Below are 6416 nucleotides of genomic sequence, written 5' to 3'. Positions count from 1 at the left end.
TTTTTTCAATAAATTACTTTTTATAATGACTATAAAAGTTATATAGTACATAGAGACTTACTAGAGGAAGATAGTTTACTGTACCTGAATTGCTGGGAATACTTTCTGAGACATAAAGCTGACAATCAGACATCTGAGTGTGCTTGAAAAACATCATCTACCAAAAGATTAAAGTATGAATTTAGTAAAGTAATCCAGGAAGGAAACCCTTTGTTCTTTCTTGTTACTTATCACGGCAACTGAAGCAATGGAAGGGGAAATGAGCTTACACTTTCATCCAAAAATAATTGAAATATAGGAAGAATCTGAAAACAGAATTATTTTTCCTTGTTAAATATATGGATTTTAATGAACTGTATTTCAGCACATTTTTATATTTTATGCCCACGATAAGATATTAAACATATAAAATTGCTTTATTTATAGAGTATAACAGGGTTGCTGGCATTAGTGCCTGTATTTTTTAATAGAGCAAATACTTAGGTGTGTGTGGATTCTGCATGATCTTTTAATTACAAGGGGAAGAGGATAATTATTAGGAAGAAATCCTTTTGTTGCTTTGTGAAAATGGGGACAAAGAATGATAATTCCAAACAAGCAAAATTATTGAAATTCATTTTTTAAGAAAAATAAAGCACAATTAGGAGAAAAAGACCTTGTAGTTAAAATTGTTGAGAGGAGGTCATAAGGAGGGTTCAGAGGGAGAAAACTAAGTATGTGAAACTGAGCATGTCCCTGTGATGTGCAGCATGGGCGGGAAGGGGAATTAACTAATGAACGTATCCAAACTACAGACAAATATTTTGAAATATTCCTAAGAGCTCTGAGGGGTCTGAAAAGAAAGGGGAGCATGTTACTGGTCTTTAGAAAAGGCAGAGTAAGAGGAAAAGAAAGAGTGAACCTGTCATCTACCATCTGGTAAGCCTAACTTCAGTCTGCAGTAATATAGTGGAAAAAATATTAAAAGGTAAAAGTCCTAAGCACTTAAGGGAGAATGGATCCACAACCAATAAACAGCATGGATTTATAAAGAAGGGAAGAAAGGCACACACAAGCATTTTTTTTCTTCATATAATTGCAAAGTGGTGGCTGAAGGGAATACAGAAGATGTAATATGCGTGTGTACCAATATATAGGTTTGAATGTATGGGCATCAGTAAATTAAATAAGATCTAGCTGTATGACCAAAAAAAATCCAAAGTAATTTTGGGGCTCCTAACACAGAGGCATCGTGTCATGTATCAGGGAAGTGATAGATGCCTCTCTCAGCATACAATAGTGATGAGATAGCACCTAGACTACTGCTTTCAGATTTAAGTATTTTTAGTATCAGAAAGGTAAACTGGAAGGAGTTCAAGAGCATGGAAGGAAAAGGAAAGGCCTATAGGAACTGGCTGGCAATGAAAGATTAACTGAAAATAAACATCTACAGCTTGGTTAAACAAAGGTGGGAAGAATAAGCTCAGTGCCACACTCCTTACAGTGGGGAGTTTCCAGAAGAAAGAAAATAGAATTAAGTGAGAGCGTGAAAACTGGACAGAGTGTAAAAATTAACTGTATAGGGCCAAAGCTCTGGCTTCTTTTCTTGCTGAGATCCACTCAAAAACTTATTGGGGTGTGTTTGAAAGGAGCAGAGAGATAAGAAATTATTCTGTGAGCTAGAAAAAGGAGAGGAGCAATTAGATGGAAAAGTGTGAAGCAAGATTTAGGCTGAAGTTAATAAATAAACAAAGTAAATAAATAGCCTTAACAGCCAGCTCAGTCATTCAGGGAAGTAGTTTGGTAAGCAGAACTATACCAGTAATCCTGGTCTGCCCAAAGCATGTGTGCAAATATATCAGAAACCATACGCATTAGCAATGAAATAGCTTAGAAACCTAAAGAAGGTTCTCTGTTTGAGAGAAAGAAAGTAGAAGTATTATGGCCGGTACCTCTAAGTCACCGAAAGTACGCTAAGCTGTGATAATCTTTCTCTATAAACCTCAGCATAATGCATTCATCACTCTGCGTATACCCAGTATTGTCCCTGAATCTGCGACAGTACCACGCTCTTCCAGCCAAAGTCTGTTTCAAGCCCATGTATCTCCCGCCTTGTGCCTGTGTAATGGGTACGTAATAGCTCTTGAGAGGCTCCTGACCCCTCGCCAAACACCTCCCCTTAGCCCACAGGCTTCGGCTTCAAAGGTAGCCCAGAGGCATGGCCATTGCCCTCCCGCTGCCCGGGCGCACTGCTCTGCTTTTGGAGGGGCCTCCTGCAAGGCTGCCGCGGATCCGCGGCCGCGCAGCTTGCTGTACCTGCAGCCGGCACCCGCAGCCTGCGCGACGGGCCCTGCATTTCTCCCGCTGCCCAGGAGATGGTGCTGTGGATTTTGAATCGGGAGCCCGCAGCCTCCCCGCCGCGGGAGGCGACGAAGTGCCTCGCCGCGGACCGCCAACAGCATTTGGGCCGGTGCTTTCTAAACTTCTGCTTTTCCTTTCCCTCCGCGACGCCCCTTCCCCAGCAGCGGGGCTACCCTGCTCGGGGTCCCGGGCTGGCACCTCCGACCCCAATATGCCTCATCTCTACCCCGCTGTCCAGAAGCTCCCTCGATGCAGCTTTCCGACATCCTTCTTCTGCAAAAGAAGTGGGGGTGTCCCCCGAGCAGCGCTTCGCAGCCTCTTTCCCCACAAGTTTCCCGCAAGCCCAGCTCGCATTGCTCTGCCAGGCCGGGTCCTACGCACCCTCCCCCCCCACCACCCTGAGCCTCCTGACCCACGGCGGGCCCGGGAGAGACATCCCCCCCACTCACACACTTGGGAACGGGCCGGTGCCCAGGTCTTTCCTGTCGAGAGAGACCCCTCTAGGGAGCTCTGCACGAGAGGCTGATGTAATGGGGGTTGAGAGGGGGGGAGTTTTGTTGCCGTTCTTTTTTAACTGTCTTTTCTTCGCCTTGAACCTAAATAAAGTTTGTCTAGGAAGAAACTGGGCAGCCAGCTGCGACGAACCAAAGCGCTTCCCGACACCTGGCTTAGCCCGAGGGAAAAGAACTGGTCCTGGCGGCCCGGGCGGCCCCGCTGCTCGGGGAGGGCGGCTCCGGCTCCGGCTCCGCTCCCGGGGGCTCGGCGGGCCCGACCGGGCCGGCGGGTCGCGACGGAGCTGCTGCAACAAGCAGCAGCCGAGAAGAAACTTGCGAGAGATCCCCAGGCTCCAGCCCGCTCGGGGAGCTCCGGGCACACCGAGCCCCCGCCCAGGCCAGCCCGGGAGGACTCTAGCGTGCAACCGCCTCGGTCTGCCTAAAATCTGCCTCGCTCGCACTCGGCTCCTGGGCGCTTTTAGGCAGCAGTTTGGAGAACGTTTTGTCTCCTAGAGGTTTTGCAGCAAACGGAAAACCCGGCCCCGGGGAGCGGGAAGGGGGGGGGATTAATTTCTCTCCCAGGGGTGAAGCAGGAGAACAAACTCACTCTGGAAGAGATCTTGCAAGAGATGCTATCAAAACGTTACAATCGCTGTGCTGTTTGCTGTCATCCGTGTTCTCGGACCCTCCAGGCACTCACAGCCTTTCCTAGGGTCGGGGGCTGCCCCGTGCAGGTGGGCGTCACACGTTAAAGTTTGCAGCTGGTTGTGGACACCCCCCGGCTGCCTTTGCTGGGCGCTGGGCTCTCTCTTTGCCGGCCGGGTCGGCATGGGGCACCCTCCGTCCCCGCACGGCCCGGGACGGCCCGTCCCCAGCTCGGGTGACTTCCACGGCCGAAGCTGGATGCTGCGCTGGAGCGGCCGGCTCGGTCCCTCTGCAGCTCGGCTGCGGGCTGCTCATCTCCCGAAAGCGTGACCGAAGGGAAGTGAAGCCGGGGGCACAGGGCTACGGTACAATTAAACCAGGTAACGAGACGCTGGGCAGATGTGTTTTCATTGCGCTGTAAGATAAATGCAGTGTTAAATGCCTGACAACTTCCCAGAAGCAATCAGCAAAAGTTTACGAGTGCATAAACCTCAAAGACCATTCCTCGGTATTTTTATAAGCCCCGCATTTAAAGCTTCTATAAATTCTTCTGCCTGCTTCCAAACTAAAGTTACTGGAGGCTATTAAACAGTCACTTCTTTCAGGAGTGGGGAGAGGGCAGAGTACAACAGGCGGGTCCGGGAGAAGAGAGAGGAGCTTTCTTTCTGCTTCTTCCTCTTCCCCCCGCTCAAGCTAAAGTTTGATTAAAAGTATTAAAAGTTAGCATATTGAAGCGTGTCAGGTCACAGATGAATGATCCCGCAAGATAACTGGAACACATCAAAGTTTCAAGAGCGGGGGCAGACAGAGAAAGAAAGGGGAAAGAAAGGCTGAAGAGAATTAAAAGAAAAAGCGAAACAGATGAATGTACAGATAGATTCAAAAATAGGCGTACAGACAGATTCACAGGCAGATCGGCGGGCGGACAGGCGGAAGGATGGACGGAGAGAAACAGAAAGCTTAGACCAAGAGGGAGAGATTTCAATGCCCGCTGAAAGGGCCACACAGCCGAGGACACCATCATTCGGCACGGACCTCCCGGAGATGCCCCAGATGGCCTCGGTCCCCCCGTCTCGAAGGCCCCCGGGGAAGGGGGGCTGCCTCGGCCCTGGCCCCAGTCCCGGCCCCGCCGCCTCCCGGGCCGAGCGGGACCGGCGGCGCGACCCGCTCCTGGTCCCGGGGCAGAGCCCTGCCGGCCCGCACCGCTTGCGAAGCAGGTGATCAAAAGTTTCAGGCGAAAATAAAACGGGGGGGAGGGGGGAAGCGATGCTGAAGCCATAAATCAGCGGGAGAGATCTAGCCGGAGACCTCTGTCTTCGGAGAAAGAAGCTGCGAGCAATGAAATGTTCCCCTTAAATCATCAAATTATAATAACAGTATCCGTCATCCTTAAGTGACCACATCAGTTTTACAAGTTGGATATTGAACACATTAAAAAAAAAAGAAAGTAACCTATCGTGATTATAAAGCCCGTTGTTTACGATCCTAGGGAAAATGAAGTTGCTAATTGGAAAACAATAAACCTAAAATGCCTTTGGATTAATAATGATAGAGGTTAACTGTGGCATGCCTTGGAAAAGGCGGGGTGGGGAGCGAGGCGTCCGCTTCCCTGTGTACTTTGGACGCCGACCAGGGACCAGCGCAGCAGCCAAACGCGGGGCTGGGGGGGGGGCTTGGGTGAAACCCCCTCTTCGGGGGTCTCGGCTCGGGTGTTCATGTCTAATCTAGAGACACGAGGTGACGAAGGTCTGTATTGTAGTCATGTCCTTGCTAGATGAAATCTCAGTCAATTACTTTCAAATCTGCAGCTTGGCTTCTTTTCATTCTTTCCAGGTGAAAATTCAAACGTTTTCTGTTGTCGCCTGGTCCTTTCTTTCCCGAAACAAGGCACCCAACTGTTCTGATATTACCATTCAAAAACAGGTTCTGTGGCAAACCTCATTTGTGAATCTATTACAGAGATTAATAGATTATTTCTCCTTTTTCAACTAATTCTCAGTGGGGAAATTTAACCATATGGTAAGGAGAGAATTAGAATTTCATCACATTAGAGCAAAATGTAATGAAAAGAGTCCAACACCTGGGGCCAACTCTGAAAGACACAATTAAAAGGTTTTTAATGAAACCAGAGAAACCAAAAATTTCATAGCCTTCAGTAATTCTGCCACATAAGAATGATTTACTGGAAGTGTTGGGAAATATTGTTTTTACTGATGTCATAAGAATGAAAACCTGCCACTAAATACTATGTGCTTTCAGAGCGCTTACAATAAAGCGCGAGAGAGCTGCTCGTTTCTGTTATTAGAGGATCAGTGGGACAAAATTCAGACAAATACTTGGGTTGCCACTTCAGTGAGAGAGACCCTGACGGCACGGACGAGCCTTGATCGAGCCTTGATCCGAGAAGATGGCACTGAAGCCCCAGGAAGAGAGCTGGATATAATATTAATGAAGTAAAAGGGGCGCTGGGGCCCTTGGCGCCCTGACACGGGCAGCTGCATCCCAGGGCTGGGAGTGGTGTAGGATGCTCCCCTCAAGCAGAGCTTGCAGGAGAGAGGGATGAAGCTTTAAAGAACTGGTCAATAATAATAAAAAGTTTGGTCGGTTTTGCCCTTTCTCCCCCCCTCCCTCCCCAGATCGGTTCATTTTCAAGGTAACTGATGGGGCTTTATATTTTTATAGGGACACAGGGGATAATCATTGTAAAGCAGCAATCTGCTACTTGAAAAAGGCTAGGAGGAGGAGGAGGGGGGAACCTCGCCGTAGTTTTGGGCTCCATTTGTCTGAAAGGGAAAAAGGGGGCTGGAGCAACATTTGCCTCCCACGGAAGCAAGGTGAACTTTGGCGGTGGGCAGCAGTGGGCACGCAGGTTCGAGTTGGTTCGGGTTTTTTAATTATTTTTCCCCAGGCGATCTTTTCTTTTTTTCTTTTTTTTTT

The sequence above is a fragment of the Rhea americana genome, unplaced genomic scaffold, assembly GCF_003343005.1.
Source record: "Rhea americana isolate MKP2758 unplaced genomic scaffold, rheAme1 scaffold_39, whole genome shotgun sequence".
Classification (NCBI taxonomy): domain Eukaryota; kingdom Metazoa; phylum Chordata; class Aves; order Rheiformes; family Rheidae; genus Rhea; species Rhea americana.
This window is presented reverse-complemented; position numbering follows the sequence as displayed.